Below are 18,309 nucleotides of genomic sequence, written 5' to 3'. Positions count from 1 at the left end.
GCTTAGAAATACGAGAAGCCCAGAAAATTAAATATAAAATAATTAATCAGACTCACTTTTGAGGTGGATATCCATGCAATAACTTTAATTTAAGCTTGTTATATGTTCTCAAGCATGAAAGTGAAAATTAATATGTCCATATTGTCTTACATTATCCACTTGCATCAATCTATATAGTTTAGGATGTTTTGAAATTAATTATGGGCCCATATAAATTGAATTTCGCAGCTTTAATCAAGCATTTTTTGAAGCAAAAACAGGCAGATCGATTCATTTCTAAGTTTCTTTAATTTAGATTTGTTCCCCTTTCATGAGTCGCATGTGACATTCCTTTCATGAGAGTAATTAAAGATAATTACAGCATTAATGAAAGAAAAATTTTAGTTTTAATGAAACAGATAATTTCAGTTCCAAAATAAATGAAAGCGATAATTTCAGCATTAAAGAAATAATTCCAGAATTAAGAAAAAGGGATAATTCCAAATTAATGAAAGAAAAAAATTATAGAATTAATGGAAGAGAGAATTCCAAAATTGATGAAAAAGGTCATTTCAGCATTAATGAAGTGATAATTCTCTGGGGTGTCGGAATGTGGCTTCCGTTCTGTACAGTTGTCTGTTTTGAGTGTGCTTCGAAATAAAGTCTTCTTCGTTAAGCTCCGTAGTTTCGTGTACAGATTGGACACCCCTCCAATATCAAGGGTTTAGAAATATTCCGCCATCTCCCGGAAAAGAGACGCACCTTCAATGCGACGTCCCCTTATAAAACTGGCACCCAACGTCGTGGCTCGAACTCAAGGCAGTACGAAACGGACATTCGATCTCAACTGTGAGGTTCCTGATAGCTCCTAAAATCGAAATGGCGTACTTGGCCAAAGGTAAGAAACGCGATTTGATCCTACTCGCTCTAGAATTAGGAGAGGGTGGTTCCGAATGATTCGCGTGTAGTAGATCTCAAGCATATAATAACAAAGTCCCCCGGTTATGAGGAAGAATTCGTGAAAGCCCTGCTGGCTACTATTATCGGAGAAAGAGAGGGAGAAGAAGAACGAGCTAGAATAGTTGAGGAAAGAGAAGAAGAATGAGCTAGAATAGCTGAGGAAAGAGCTAGAATAGCTGAGGAAAGAGCTAGAATCGACGAAGAAAAAGAACGAGCTAGAATAGCAGAAGAAAGAGAGAGAGAGGAAAATCGCTCTAGAATCGGCGAAGAAAAGGAACGAGCCAGAATAGCCGAAGAAAGAGAGAAAGAACGAATCGCACTAGAACGTTCGTTTGAACTTGAAAAGATGCGGTTGCAGCTTGAGTTTCAACGACTCTCGCAACCGGCAGAAGAGTCATCCATCGCTCTCATCGATCAGCCCAAGTTCGACGTGAAGAGGTTGATCCCGAATTTCAATCCGAGTGAAGATGATATGTCGCTATTCCTAAAGTTGTTTGAAAGACAGCTAAAATTCTTGAAAGTGGAGAAGGTGAACTGGGTTGCATATCTGCTGGGAGTTTTGCCGAATGAAGTTGCTAAACTCATTGCTCGAGAACCTGAAGATAAGGCTCATGATTACGACCACATCCGGGAGGTTCTCTTACGCCGTTTCAAGCTGAGTGCGGAAAGGTTCCGGCAGCTCTTTTCTACTCACAGAAAAGCACCTGGAAGTACCTGGAAGGACTATCACTTTGAGATCCAAAGTTACTTTGAAGGCTGGCTGTCCGAACTGAACATTGGAAACTTTGACGAGCTGAAAGATCTGATGATTTCGGATCAGATGAAGAAGAGGATCCCACCTGAAGTTAAAGAATATTTTCTGGATGTTTGGAGCGAGTGGACTACCCCTGAAGAGATCGTGGAGAAGCTGGATGCTTATGATAACCTTCGAAACAAAATGAGCGAGATCCAATATGAGAGGAAGAGGTTGCAGTCAAAGCAACATGAACCCCTTAGGTCCCCAGTGCGACAAAGAGACTTTCATTCTAATCAACGTGCGAATCCGGAATCGGAAGATGCAGGACGTCATCCTGTCTTAAGATGTTATGGTTGTGGGGAACCTGGTGTTACCAAGTCCCGATGCCGAACGTGTAATCCTGCAACGGATAGACCAGGACCCAGTGTCAACGCTTTGGACTTATACAGTTTATCATCCCATCCTAATACGGAATCGAAAGATGCCAGTAGCAGTCATATCCTAAGATGTGACGGGTGCGGAGTACCTGGTGTCGTCAAGTCCCGATGTCGAACGTGCAATCCTGCCACGAACACCCCAGAAGTTAGTGTCGACACCTTGGACTTTTACAGTTTCTCAACTGAGAGACGTCAAAGAAATGCTATCGAAGTCATGATCTGTCATAAGCGTGGAGCAGTGTGTGCTGACACGGGTGCCACACATTCGGTGGCAGGGGAGAAGCTATATCATCTTCTACAAGAACATGGTTGGCCTTTTTCCCGCAAGACTATCGTTATGAGACTAGCCGATGGATATGCTCGTAGAGCCGAAGCCCTAACTACGACTGTGGACATTAACGTCCGAGGTAAAGTGATTCCCACCGAGATGATGGTGCTACCACAGGCCAGAGAAAACCGAACCCTTCTCGGTACCGACTTTCTCAGTGATGCTGGTATCGTCCTGGATGTTCAGCAAGGAAAATGGTACTTCTCTGAAGCTCCTGAGAAGCGACATCCGTTCGTCGAAAGCCCATCTGAAAGCAGTGCCCTCCTGGCATTACCTGCTGAGTCATCCCCATATCGACGTCATACTGATGAAGTTACCCACCTTACTTCTCAGAAACGAGAACTTGATTCATCCCTGCCGGAGTTCAAGCGATGCTTCAAGCCAGGGGGAGGCCCGATACCTTTCATCAAGCAGCGAGAACTTTATTCCTTCTCAGAAGAATCCCATAGATGCTCCAAGTTAGGGGGAGGAAGACCTTACCTCAAGCACCAGATCAACAAGAGTGGTGATGACAGGGTATACCGCTGTAAAGGTGGCCCTGGACAAGGCTACGAACAGTGTCGTGTTTCAAATTCTCGCTCGACCGTGCGAGGAGAACATGCTTGCTATAACTGCGGTCGATGTGGACACGTTGCCCGAAGATGTTGGGATCCGATAGTGTGTTATCAGTGTAAAAATCGTGATCATATTGCCCGTAACTGTCCAGGCAGCCACACTGATAAGCTATCCAGCCCAATTGGTAAGGGAGTCAAGCAGTGTGAGCTGTTCAACTTCATTGTAGTGGAGAAGAGTTCACGGACTCTCCGCGAGTCCCAAAGTGGGAATGATGTTTTGGATAAGATCATTGAAAACGTTGAATCTACTCAGGAAGCTGAAGATTTCCTGAACGGGAGGAAACAAGAACTCGTCTTGAATCCCTTAATGCAGTACCGATTCCAAGGGGAGTTGACTCCATTACGAGATGCGGAGACCACAACCATGGTTACCCGGACCCCAAGAGAGCGGCGTTCATCAAAAGTGCATCCGAACCCTAGTCGACGTCCCCAGAACCGGTGTGACTCGAAAACTGAACTTCGACCTGACACAAGAGTGTCAGCAGTTGCCCGGAGCTTCCCGTTCTGTTCGTCAGGAACTACTCCCAAACGAAAGATTTCTGTTACTGGCTCCTCGCCGAGACGTCGTCGGAGCCAGAGGGGGAGATTGTAACAAATCTATTTTTCCAGTATGGACATTTTTACTAACCCTGTGGCCTTATACCACATAATATGCTTTGTTTGTTTATACGTTGTTAAAAGAAGTTGAGAAGAGAAAATCTATCTTCCAAGAGAAGAGAACGTGAGTTGGAATGTGGCTTCCGTTCTGTACGGTTGTCTGTTTTGAGTGTGCTTCGAAATAAAGTCTTCTTCGTTAAGCTCCGTAGTTTCGTGTACAGATTGGACACCCCTCCAATATCAAGGGTTTAGAAATATTCCGCCATCTCCCGGAAAAGAGACGCACCTTCAACGCGACGTCCCCTTATAAAACTGATTTCTATGGGAATCATCCTTTCCCTGACCCTCAAACTGATGCTCATGATGATTATGACGTCTATTCGAAAAGCCTCATTACTGGGAGGATTGAAAAAGTGGCAAACCATTATAAAGGCATAAATTATTATACATATGGTAACAGGATTAAAGAAGTGACAAACCGTTGTAAAGGCATATACATGTCTGAAACGCATTGCTAGGGAACCATGGTAACCAAAGTAAACGTTCGGAAAGTGATTGTTGAGGCCCAAAAACCATTGTTGCCCGACAGTTTTTCGCCCATTTGGGGCACTTGCCCTGCTCTGACGAAATTTTAAAGTAGCCAGCCTATCGTTCAAGTCGGGTCTCATTTGGTATATAAGCAAAATTTGGCGACGATCGATCTAAAATTGTAGATTTGTATAGAGAACATACACAGTCAGACAGAAAATCAATTTTATATATATAGATTTGGGAATAAGAATCATTGTGTGAACTTGATCTAGCTGCCTGTAACTGTAAGGTAAGCTTATATGTGATTTGAGGCACAGTGGGATTTTGAGGCACACGAAATTGGAAACATATTGGATACAAAACATTTGGATTGGCACCGCGAAACAAGAAAAAAAAGAAGTTCGGGAACTAGAGTGATTTTTATGACCATGTTTTAGGAAATGGAAAGATAAAATCTGAAAGAGAGAAATGCGAGATTTTCCAGGAGCAGATTGAGTGGTCTTTTGTTGTCATTAAAAGGAGATGTAGAAAGAACACTTGGAAGTTACAATTAGCTGAGCAAATTCGAAATAATATAACCATAGATCGAACTCCTTTTTCAGAACAGTTCGCTCTGCATAAGTGGAGAAGTCGACAGTAAAAGTTCTTTCTTCCGAAAGTGGAGGAGGTTGATAATCATCGATTTAGAACCAATACTATAGGAAGCTGGACACAGCTATGTCTGTCGAGTCAGAAGATAGGAATGTAAAACAATTGTTATTTCCCCTTTTTTTTATAACTATTCATGCGGGGTTGGACCATTGATTGCTGTTGAAATCTAAAAAAATAACAGTTTTTTGCCCATTTGGGGCATTTGCCCTGCTCTGACGAAATTTTAAAGTAGCCTATCGTTCAAGTCGGGTCCCATTTGGTGTATATGCAAAATATTGGAGACGGTCGATCTAAAATTGTAGATTTGTATAGAGAACATACTCACACAGACAGAAAATCAATTTTATAGATATATAGTGCACGGATCACGTATAGGCTAAATAAAGGTGGTTAAATGAAAGTGATATTTCCGTACGATTTTTTTCATATTTATAAAACTCAAACTTCATTTGAAGTTATCCCTTTCAGACCAGTACTAAGAAAAAGAAGGGGCAGGCAAACACCAGCTAAAAGCACCGGGCCTGCAACTTGGGCACCCCCCCCTCTCCCGTCTGAGGCTACTTTGACTGTGCTCTGAGCCGGATTGGTGGGGGGGGGGCGCTTGTAACTCCTCTTTTTTCTAAGCATAACCATTTCAAGAAGACTCAAAGAAAAAACTGTCCCCGAGAAAGCACTCTACCGCCCTGGGAAAGGGGCAGGGCCGTCTTAAGAACATCACGGGCTCCCGGGCCAAGTGGTTTTTCTGAGGCCCTACCTAGTAAATTCTAGAAAATTTTAACTATATCTCATTTGCGTGAGGCCCCTCTACTCTTGAGGCTCCCAGGCGGGCCCATGTGTTAATACGGCACTAGGAAGGGGTTGTTTGCTCTCTGTAGATTTTTTTTAACTCCATTGAGTCCTATTAACCTACCCTATTCTGCTTATAGCCCATGGATTATACGTAAAAAAAAATTACGTTGAAATAAAAACAAAACGTCGGAAATGAGTTTCTTAGTGTGGATCAAACATGGGCGGAGATACGGGGGGGGGGGGTTGTCATTGCCCCCAACCGTCAAAGGTGGAGTCGTCTGATCTAATGTATATGTGTATGTATGAATTGACATCATCATCATGCCCCTCCCAGCAATAATGACCGTGCCCCCCCCCCCCCCAGACGTTCAAGTCATCCCCCAGAAGTTCATCACCGCCTATGGGATCAAAGCTGCATGAAGAATTCAACTTTGAAGCGGCTTTAGTGTGGAAACCACTGCACATGTTATCTACAACTTTTTTTTCTAAGAGAGGTTCCATTAGCTATAATTACGTTAAAATATTAAATATAAAATATTAAATATAAAATATTAAATATAAAATTTAAAATATTTATTCAATATTATTTTGTTTTGAAATACTGTAATAGTTTAGCGATTCGATTCTGCATTTATGAAAGCCTTTTATAAAGGAAAATCTTTCCCACACATCAGAAGACACCTTCAATTCATATAATACTCCCCACAACACAGGAAAATACTTTTGCTCTCGTTAGTAGAAAAACTGGGTGACCGAGGGCGATTCTCTTCTCCGTTATTTTTATTTTTTACAGCACAACAAAGAGAAAGAAAAGAAGAGCTCAAGAGAGAGAGAGTGTGTGTATTTTTTTATCTGACCAAAATCGCTATGTACGTATATAGGTGCACTGCCCATCGATTCTTTCCTTTTCGAAAAATAATCGTAATATTATATATACACTCAAACCTCCAATTCTTTTTCTCATCTCTGTCATTTTTTATCGTTATTTCTTTAAATGCATATCTTAAAGATATTTTTCTAGCAATGTATATCTAACGTGTTTCGGCGCCCCTTCTCATTTGGCCCCCGGTGCAATTGCACCGGTCGCACTGCCCTAAGACCGCCCCTGACTTGAAGCCATCAACAAGTGACGAAAAAAGGTGAGTAAGGATACTTTTCTATGATTTCCTTCAAACCTGAACTTTATCTGCTAACAAAATGCTCATTATTATTAAATAATGATATAATTGAATGTGTAATATACTCGTGTAATTGATGTTAAGGACATAAATTTGTCTTTATGGTATCTGAAGCAGGGCCATAGTGGGCTGTCTTGGTGCAGACTTTTTTCTTGGGGAAGGGGGGGGGGCCCTGAAAGTATTATTATGCAAAATAAAGTGTACATTTTTGTGTGGACCCCATTTTCTTGGCCTTCGGGAAGTGCTCCGGTTGCCTCAGCTTATTCACGGTCCTGACCTAAAGGTTAAAATGAGGGGAGGCATAGTGGCACGCTTTTCAAGTTTTTTCCTCTCTGAAAAAATGAATCCATGGGTCTGAAAAAAATCATGAATATTTCTCTTGAATGGTAGAAATAGTCACTTGTAAACAGCTTAGAATTTTCTCAGCATGAATCTTAATTTATTTTAGAAAAACTATTTCCTTAACCAGGACTATCTTAAGAACATGATGGGGCCCTACTTGGTAAATGCTATAAAATTTCAACCTGACCTCATTTTTGTGGGGCCCCCTTTTCTCTTGAGGGTCCCCACACATTAAGAACTCAAAAAATGTACACCTAGGCAAAAGGGACCATTATACACTGCTGGCCACCGTAAATGCAACACCCTGAAGGAAGCATGCAAATAATATGAAATTTACAACATGCATTAGCGGAGGTGAGATATGCAAATGATTAGAATTTCAGCGCAGACACACATCACGCGCGCCTGTGGCGCCACTTCAAAGCGCTATTTAAGGCTTGGAGATTTCGACGATTTGAAGTACGGCAATTGTGTTTTTCTTGTGGTTTTTTCAAAAAAACGATCAATTGTGCCTCGTAGAAAACAGCGATCATCTTTTGATCAAGTATCCGAGTTCCACAGAGGAAGGATAGTGGCCTACCGAGATTGTGGATTATCTTTCAGGGAAATCGGTAGTCGTGTTGGACGAAACCAAACTGTAATGCGGATATGTGATCATTGGATGCAGGAGGGTACGACGGACCGACGTGTTCGATCGCATCCACCTCAGTGCACCACTTCACGTGATGACAGGCGTATTGTGCGTATGGCAGTGACGGATCACTCAGCCACATCACGAACCATAGCACAGCACATTCAGTCTGTACTGCATCATCCAGTGTCTGTGCGTACCATTCGACGGCGTTTACAGCAGAGTGGTCTGTCCGCAAGACGTCCATTGCTTCGTCTACCCTTGACGCAGAACCACAGACGTCTCCGGCGCCAATGGTGCAATGAAAGAAGGATGTGGACGGCACAATGGAGTGAAATTGTCTTTACTGACGAGTCACGCTTCTGTCTGCAACACCACGATGGTCGGATTCGAGTCTGGAGACACCGTGGAGAGAGGATGCTGAACAGCTGTGTTATGCACCGCCACACTGGTCCTGCACCGGGTATTATGGTATGGGGCGGTATTGGATATCACTCTCGCACTCCTCTAGTACGCATTGCCGGTACTTTAAAAAGACATCGCTACATCTCCGAGGTGTTAGAGCCAGTTGTCCTTCCTTACCTTCAAGGCTTGCCCACAGCCATATTTCAACAGGATAATGCGCGACCACACGTGGCACGCATTGTCCAAAGGTTCTTCGTCAATCGCCAGATTGAATTGCTTCCCTGGCCAGCTCGCTCTCCGGATCTTTCACCGATAGAAAACATGTGGCCCATGGTTTCTCAACGATTGACCCAGATTACATCCCCAGCTGCCACACCAGATCAACTTTGGCAACGCGTGGAAGCTGCTTGGTCTGCTGTACCCCAAGAACACATCCAAAGTCTCTTTGAATCAATGCCGAGGCGTGTGGCAGCGGTGATCTCCAACAATGGCGGCTACTCTGGCTACTGATTTTGGCAGGAACCACACTTCACAGAAGTCTATAAATTTAATCATTTGATGCTTGGTCAACATGTTATTTACAAAATAAATATTGTTGCGATATCTCTTGTCTTTCTTGGTGTTGCAATTTGGGTGGCCAGCAGTGTAGATAAATAGTACCATTTAATTTTACAGTATAAATGAATCGTAACATTAATACTGTGTCCCCTATCTTCCTCTGTACATATTTTTCAGCAAAAAAAAAATATATATATATATACATCATTTACAGTAGTGCATTTTAATTCCTAAACAATACAATATTCACCAAGACTCCAAAATATACATTTGTGTATGAAATGTTTCGTCTCCAATTTGAAAATATTTATATCAATGCAAAGCAAAATATATTAGCTTTTTTTAGTCTAGCTTTTACCTCTTGGCAGGAATATTTATTACATGATATTTTGCTGCGATGTGTTAAACATGGCATTTTCCTTCTATATTCAGTCAGTCTCACTTGTAACATTCTCACGTATAATATTTTCCTGCTTAGTGCTCGAACTAATTCTTAAGATTTCCTATTTAAAGCGTTTTCCTGCTTGCAATGTTTTTCATGGTAATTTTTTGACAAAAAAAGTTATAAAGCAGGATCCACAGTATTTGTACAAATGGAAACGCATGCATAACAAAAAAATATTTTCTGTGGTACAGGCACATTATCCAAAATCATATAGTTAAAGCTTATTTCATTACATTTGTGCATTAATATTTTGCATATAAATATCAGTTCATTGCTTTATTATTTACAGTTAAACTTCACTACAATGATACTTGGTATCAGGGTTGTTTGGTTTAAACCATGGTTTTAACCAAGTGGTTTTTTTCAAAAAATCAAATAAAAGTTGCCTGAATATAATTTTTTTTCCTTGAAAAATATGATATTGGTTTATTATTAGCCAAAATGTTACATTTTTACCACATTTTATATCCTTGGGGTACATTCTGATGGTATATCTTTAAATGACATAACATTTTATAAATGGTTTTTTTCGTAAAGTCTCATAAAAGTGGCCAGAATATATATATTTTTTTCATATGAAGTATCTTAGTTTTTTAAAATTATATACAAAAGCCAAAATTTCTCATTCTTACAACATTTTCTAACCTTTGGCTACATACTGATGCTCTATCTTTAGCAAATTCATGAATAAGGATTGCATCACACATCTACACTGTAGAGCCAAAAAAACTGGTACCTGCCTAATATCGTGTAGGGCCCCAGCCTAAAGTGCTGCAACACAAAGTGGCATGGACTTGACTAATGTCTGAAGTAGTGCTGGAGGTAATTGACACCATGAATCCTGCAGGGCTGTCCATAAATCCGTAGGAGTAAGAGGGGGGTGGAGATCTCTTCTGAACAGCACGTTGCAAGGCATCCCAGATATATTCAATAATGGTCATGTCTGGGGATTTTGGTGGCCAGCGGAAGTGTCTAAAGTCAGAAGAGTGTTCCTGGAGCCACTTTGTAGCAATTCTGGACGTGTGGGCTGTTGCATAGTCCTGCTGAAATTGTCCAAGTATGTCAGAATGCACAATGGACATGAATGGGTGCAGGTGATCAGACAGGATGCTTACGTACCTGGCACCTGTCAGAGTCGTATCTAGACGTATCAGGGGTCCCTTTATCACGCCAACTGCACACGCCCCATACCATCACAGAGCCTCCACCAGCTTGAACAATCCCCTGTTGACATGTAGGGTCCATGGATTCATGAGGTTGTCTCCATACCCGTACACGCTCAAATCAATTGGAACCGAGACTCGTCAGACCAGACAATGTGTTTCCAGTCCTCAACAATCCAATGTCGGTGTTGTCGGGGCCCAGGCGAGACGTAAAGCTTTGTGTCGTGCAGTCATCAAGGGTTACACGAGTGGGTCTTCGGCTCCGAAAGCCCATATCGATGATGTTTCGTTGAATGGTTGGCACGCTGACACTTGTGGATGGCCCAGCATTGAAATCTGCAGCAATTTGCGGAAGGGTTGCACGTCTGTCACGTTTAATGATTCTCGTCAGTCGTCCCGTTCTTGCATGATCTTTTTCCGGCCGCAGCAATGTCGTAGATTTAATTTTTTACCAGATTCCCGATATTCACGGTACACTCGTGAAATGGTTGTACATGATAATCCAAATTTCATCGCTACCTGGGAGATGCTATGTCCCATCTCTCCCATGCGCTGACTATAACACCACGTTCAAACTCACTTAAATCTTGATAACCTGCCATTGTAGCAGCAGTAACCGATCTAACAACTGTGCCAGACACTTGTTGTGTTATATAGGCGTTGCTGACCGCAGCGCTGTACTCTGATTGGTTCCATATCTCTTTATTTGCATACACATGCCTGTACCAGTTTTTTTGGCTCTTCAGTTTAAATGTATAGTGGTGTATTATCTCACAGATTTCTTTCTCCCTTCACAAAAAAGCAGCAACAGTAGTAACACCATCATGCTAGGGGCCGGTGGTCCTATAATCCAATAAAGACATCAGCTGTCCTTAAAGGACAAAGACTAGTGTACTAGTAGTTACATTACCTCACATACATTCTCATTTTCTTTCCCATAAAAAGTAGCACATCTCCTACTGTATATCTCCCAGTCTTAATATTCAATAGTTGTTTTTTGTTTATACTTTCACACTGTTAAGCCCAGTTAATCAAGGTTCTACTGTATAGTAGTAACAGATTTATGAAAAATAATCAGCTATATACAGGGTGATTATAATTTAAGTTTTGATTCCAAAACTATACAATAAGTACTGATCAGAATATCTTGAAAATTTACATTGATACTCCTGAAGCAATGGAAGTTTCTTTCGCAAAAGGAAAAAAAGTGCAAGTAGTGCAAAATGTGCAAGTAGATGATGCTGTAGTTGGCCAGCAGTATAATCTATTTTGTGCAACCACATCAGTGTGGATAGAACTTCTATCAAGATGCACATTGCAATACCAGTAAAGCAGCTGCTGAAGGCCCATTTTGACAGGATGCACCTTAACCCTTGCAACTTCTGGCTGTGGGTGTATACTCTGTTTGCTCTAACTTGGGTCCTGATGTAAATAAACCGCCGTACCTATTTTTGATATCACTCAGCATCCTTTATCTCTATTGGTTGTAATTTTACCCGCCCCTTCATTACGTGTTCCGAACACGTGAGTTTTTTCCTCAAACGTGAGATTGTAAATTCGTAATAAAAAGAATTTTCCTCAATTTTTTTTCACTGTTCTCCAAATTTTGTTGAAATAAAAACTGTTGATAACACTAATTAAAATAGAAAGAGGTATATATCTCCCAAAAAAAAATTTGATGACGTATTCTGTCGTTATCATGGCACACTCCTCAAGAGTTGGGATGACAGGGCTCCAGCCCGGACATTGCCTGCGACAATTCTTGTCATTTTTTTTATTTTTTTACGCTAAAAGTTTATTATATAGAAGGCCTGTTGAAAGGTTGGTCTGAGGGCCCGCCAAAGATCACAGCCTGGGGAAGGGGTCTTGCGGCAGGATGTGGGACCATGGTCGTTACGAAAACTTGTGCGAGTTGTTTATTATTTTACGGCAGATAGTGAGGAAAAAAATCCTCATTTTTTTCTTATCACTTTTTTTTCTTCAGAATTTTACAATTTTATTCCTGAGCTAATTTACGCAGTATGATTTTCCTGGGCTGGATATGCTACCAATTATAACGTGAAACAAATTATGAGCAACTTACCGTTGTGTTGTCGCTTTTTATTTTTCTTGCGGGTCTGTATAACTAAATATTTCATAATAATCCTATTTGACGAGAGAGTCATCCACATTATTTCTTTTCTTTACTTCAACCTCTTTCGAACCAGATTTTCAAAATTTACCTTCATGTCTACGTGATAATCCTCAGACTTCTACAGCTCGCCGCCTTCAACGAAACCAATATTATTTCCTCCCAACAAGCTGCTCAAGCAGACGTTCGAATTCTTTTGAAATGCGTATATTCACAGCGAACGATAAGTGCCCCCCCCCCACCCGTATCCAGTGTACGTCAAAGTGTGTGGGTGAGAAAAAAATCTCGTTGACAGCAACTTTGTTTACAGGAGTTCAGAGCAGCTGCAAAGAAATGAATTTTAAAATGGCTCTGCCAAACAAGATAGACACGCATATTTCATTTATGTCATCAAACGATAAAGAAGAAAGCTCTTTTTCTTGCAAGACCTCTTGAAGAAGCGTATACAAGTGTATATCAAATCTGTTTGCGAATAGGAATAATAATAATAAAATGAAACTTCCGTTTGAAAAGTGGACATTGATATTTGAGTGAGGAAGGCGTATCCTGTCAACACCCACCCTGCAGACATAGCAGCAAAAACGCTTTGTGTGACCTATCTTTAAAAAATATTTTTTCCCGTCTTCCAGATAACTTTGAAATAATATGGAATAAATATTTTAAAAAAATAAAAATTATGAGGTATTTTTTGGTATGAGGGGCAAACGAGAAAGGACTATAAGTGGCGGTGTTGCACAGTAAGAAAAGGTGAAATGTTCTTCAACCAATCATTTTGGGCATCGCACACGTGCTTTTATTTACATCAGGACCCAAGTTAGAATGAACAGAGTATAGCTCAAAATGTTATAAACAGTGGTCAGATTGCAAACTTTGGTGAATTGCAATCTCCAGCACATCCCCCATATGTTAGAAGTTCCTCAGGAATATTAACGTGGGGACGCGTTGCTTTAATAAAGCTGAATTGCAAGCACATCCACATCATACTCTGATCTGTTGTTGGACACGAATTTTTGTGCTTTCAATCTCATATCCAGAACACACGGTGGACAACATATTTAACATTTCTTAAGTAAGGTGTAGTTATTTGTTCAATTACTTTGTTTTTGTGATTTTTCCATGAAATATGAAATCGTGCAATACTATAATTAAGTTATCATTTTGCCATGACTGCCATGACAATGCAAGGTTATGGTGTCGCAGGGAATTTTTCTCTAATAGGGTTGTTAATAAATGGAATAGCTTACACCCGGAGGTAGTAAATTGTAACACAATTGACACGTTTAAAAAGAAATACTATAAACATGTTTGGGTAAATCGAGAAGCTATCCATTCTTAGAATAAGACAACCATAAGTATTCTTTATGGGCATTGTATAATATTTTATCATGTGTATATATTGTTTATAATTTGCGTTAATTGCATTTTTAATTTGGTTGCTGTATTTTTGAAACACTCATGTCCATAAATTAAGGATAATGCCAGCTCCGGCAAATAAAGGTTCAGAAACAAAACAAACGTTACTTATTCATAAAGCCCATTTATTAAACAAAAGATAAAGAACAAAAACGATGGTGTATGTATGATACCATTCATAAAAACTACGATTTTTGCTCCCTGGAGCAATTGTAAAAAATATCTCCTTTACAAAAACTTACTATTACATGGTTGGTATGATGGTTAATACATTGTATGTCTCCCATGCGACGAAATACAGTCCGTACAGCGCCTAGGCATGCTGAGTATCAAATTATCGATCTGATCTTGGGGAAGATCACTCCACTCAGCAAGCAATGCTCTCCGAAGTTCCGATACACGTGTAGGAGGTGGTTGACAGGCTGCAACTCGTCGACTAAGTATGTCCCACACATGCTCTATCGGATTCAAGTCAGGTGAGAATGCTGGCCTTCCATACGGGTTATATCCTCAGATTCAAGGCATTCGTTTACGATGTTTGCTCGGTGAGGACGGGCGTTGTCATCCATAAACACAAATTCTGCGTCCATGGCACCCCTAACCGAACGTGCATGTTGTTCCAGAATGATGTCCCGATAAATTTGGCTTTCATGGTTCCGGTTTGAACATGCAGATCTGTTCTGGAACCCAGTATAATTCCACCCCAAACGAGCAATGCTGCACCACCGTAACGGTGTTGTTCAATGATGTTGTCTTGGTGGTAACGGGTACCTGGCGTTCTGCATATGAAAGTCTGACGTGAATCAGACTGCAAGCTAAACCTGGACTTGTCAGAAAACATCACACAAGCCCACTGTGACGATATCCACATTGCATGTTCTCTACTCCAAGCTAATTGCTGCCGACAGTGAGTTGCCGTGAGCGGAACACATCTGACAGGCCTGCGAGCATATACACTAATATCTCCCAAATGTCTGTACACGGTTTGCCTTGAAACTGTGGTACCCGTGGCTGCAGATAGCTGACGAGACAGGTCGGATGCTGTTCTCCGTCGTCTGCTTTTGGAAAGTACTGCCAAATACCGGTCTTCATTCGGCGTTGTAACTCGGGGTCGACCTGTACTGTAACGTCTACTGACATTTCCGTTATCTTGGAATCGTTGCCAAAGCCTAGAGATGACACTTTGAGCAATTCCAAGTTCCTCGGATACTTCCATCTGAGTACGCCCACATTCCAGGCGGCCGATAATTCTACCACGTAAAAAATCATCCACATGCGTCCTCTGTGTCATAACTATTCGCTTATGGCACCGAGTGCCTTACAGAACTCTTGTGAACAATTTCACTTCTTTGCCACCATTCCTTATATACACCCCTCTTGCACTCTCGTCATTGTGACATACTATCGGCATCATCTTGTGGCTTCCTGAAATTTGCATATCATTCTTGCAGATGTGTTTGATAATTCTACAGGTGAAATTTTTACTTTAGATTTCGATTTCCGTGTGATTCTGAATTATCCTTAATTTATGGACATGAGTGTATATGACATCCATATTTTTATGGGTATCTTTTTATCAGCCACCTCGTTAGGCATTTTGCCTGTTGTGACATTGTATTTGTATTTAAAAAAACCACTGGTTTTTTTTTCAAAAAATCAAATAAAAGTTGCCTAAATATTTTTTTCCTTGAAAAATATCATATTGGTTTATTATTAGCCAAAATGTTTCATTTTTACCACATTTTATATTCTTGGGGTACATTCTGATGGTATATCTTTAAATGACATAAGATTTTATAAGTGGTTTTTTTCAAAAAGTGGCCAGAATATATATATATTTTCATATGAAGTATCTTAGTTATTTAAAGTTATATACAGAAGCCAAAATTTCTCATTCTTACAACATTTTCTAACCTTTGGCTACATGCTGATGCTCTATTTTTAGCAAATTCATGAATAAGGATTGCATCACAATGTATTACAGAACTCTTGTTCAATGTATTATCTCACATGGTTTCTTTTTTCCCTTCACAAAGAAGCAGCTACAGTAGTGACACCATCATGGTAGGGGCAGGTGGTCCTATAATCCAATAAAGACACCAGCTGTCCTTAAAGCACAAAGACTAGTGTACGTCACATACATTTTCATTTTCTTTCCCATAAGAAGTAGCACTCTCAATAGTTGTTTTTTTATACTTTCACACACACACACTGTTAAGCCCAGTTAATCAAGGTTCTACTGCATAGTAGTAACAGATTTATGAAAAATAATCAGCTATATACAGGGTGATTATAATTTAAGTTTTAATTCCAAAACTATACAATAAGTACGGATTAGAATGACTTGAAAATTTGCGTGGATACTCCTGAAGCAATTGAAGTTTCTTTCGCAAAAGGAAAAAGTGCAAAATGTGCAAGTAGATGATGCTGTACTTGGCCAGCAGTATAATCTATTTTGTGCAATCACATCATTTCAGCACTTCCACAGCATCAGTGTGTGGATAGAACTTCTATCAAGATGCACAGTGTAATATCAGCAAAGCAGCTGCTGAAGACCCATTTTGACAGGATGCACAGTGTAATATCAGCAAAGCAGCTGCTGAAGACCCATTTTGGCAGGATGTACCTTAACCCTTGCAACTGCTGGCTGTGGGGGTACCTCAAAATGTTATAAACAGTGGTCAGATTGCAAGCTTTGGTGAATTGCAATCTCCAGCACATTGCCTATATGTTAAAAGTTTTTCAGGAATATTAACGGGGAAGGGGGGGGGGGCACTTGGTTTTATAAAGCTTAATTGCAAGCACATCCACATTATGACCATTTCATACTCCGATTCTGTTGTTCTGAAACAAAAATTTTTGTGCTTTCAACCTCATAACCAGAACACGCGGTGGACAACATATTTGACATTTCTTAAGTAAGTTGTAGTTATTTGTTCAATTACTTCGTTTTTTGTGATGTTTCCATGAATTATAAAATCGTGAAATGCTATAATTAAGGTATCATTCTGCCATGACTGGCTATCATTTCCATTCTGCGAGCAAATTTCCCACATGTTGGATGATGTCATTAATTTTACATTTTTAAGTAGTTTTTCCCCTTTATCAAATAAAATTGCATTTTTTCAGGAATATTCATGTCAATTTTCAAGTCATTTTGACAATCGTTCTTTTTTTACAGTGTTTTGAAATCAGAACCTTAGTTGTAATCACCCTGTATATCGTAAATCATTGCTAATTAATCTACATTATTTATGCTTCATTAAATACATTATATTCACTTAATTTTTATTACTTTTTGCAAAATAGCTTCCTAATTAAGCATACTGAAAGTAACTTGAGAAAAACCTTTACATACTATATGATTAATAATAACATTGAAAAAATTTTCAAACACACAGTAATCCATTGAGTTAAGCAAAAAATAATTAAATTGCAAAAGTTGGTTTTTGTTAAAATGTAAGATATATTTATTGATTAATTAGCATGGGAATAGTGTTAATTACATTAATAACAATTTTATTTTAGTTAATTATTAGAAGTTTGAATGATTTTTCAGAAATTTCATTGTTTTTAATGTTAATATTATTAAAAACAAAAAACTGGTTTAAACCAAAAAAACGCGGTTTTTTGGTTTTTTTTCAAAAAAACAGGTTTTCTACCAACCCTGCTTGGTATAACAATAAATCTCTCTACATCAATATTTTGAAAGAAAGTCTTGTTTGGAAATTCCTATTGTGTAATGTTAAACTGCTGGCACTTGATTAGAGATGTGAGGTGAGAATATTCTCCTGGATGTAAAAATTGGAGAATATTCATTTCTCTTTTAAATAATGAATTTTTTTTTACTAGTTTAGTTTGTTATAAGATATAAATCAGTTTTCATTGCCTGAAACATTTAAAACAAAACAATTTTTTTTCATAATCACCCCCAAATGGCAACTTTTATTTAGTTCAAAAATATTCTCTTGGCCCTGATGAGAGGTTTTAAGTTTGGTTATGAAGATTTTAGAAATCTTGAGATATTATACATAATATCTTAATTTTTAATCATATCTTAATTTATCTTAATCTTGGTTTTCTTTAATGAGGCTGTTTGGATGACGTGATATCTCCCTCTTTCTTTGAAGGACATGCAAACTGTGTCTAAGTTAACCAATGCACAACTCATGAAATAAACAAATCTAGATTTAAAGAAACGTGGAAATGAATATATATATTTTCCTCTTTTTAAGGGGTGCAAGATATTTTGTTCCCCCCCCCCCCGAACTTCAAGTTATCCTTCTGCCTGTTTCAGCTTCCAAAAATGCTTACTTAAAGCTTTGGAATTTCTTTGATGTACTTTACGGGCACATAATTAATTTTAAAACATCCTACAATACATGAATTTATTCAGTTTAATATCAAAAGACAATAGGAAC

This window comes from Pholcus phalangioides, unplaced genomic scaffold (genome assembly GCF_987345545.1).
Source record: "Pholcus phalangioides strain wild (caught in Gottingen) unplaced genomic scaffold, Ppha-v1.0 ptg000009l_1, whole genome shotgun sequence".
Taxonomy (NCBI): Eukaryota; Metazoa; Arthropoda; class Arachnida; order Araneae; family Pholcidae; genus Pholcus; species Pholcus phalangioides.
The sequence above is the reverse complement of the archived record's forward strand: the minus strand, read 5'-3'. Positions refer to the sequence as shown.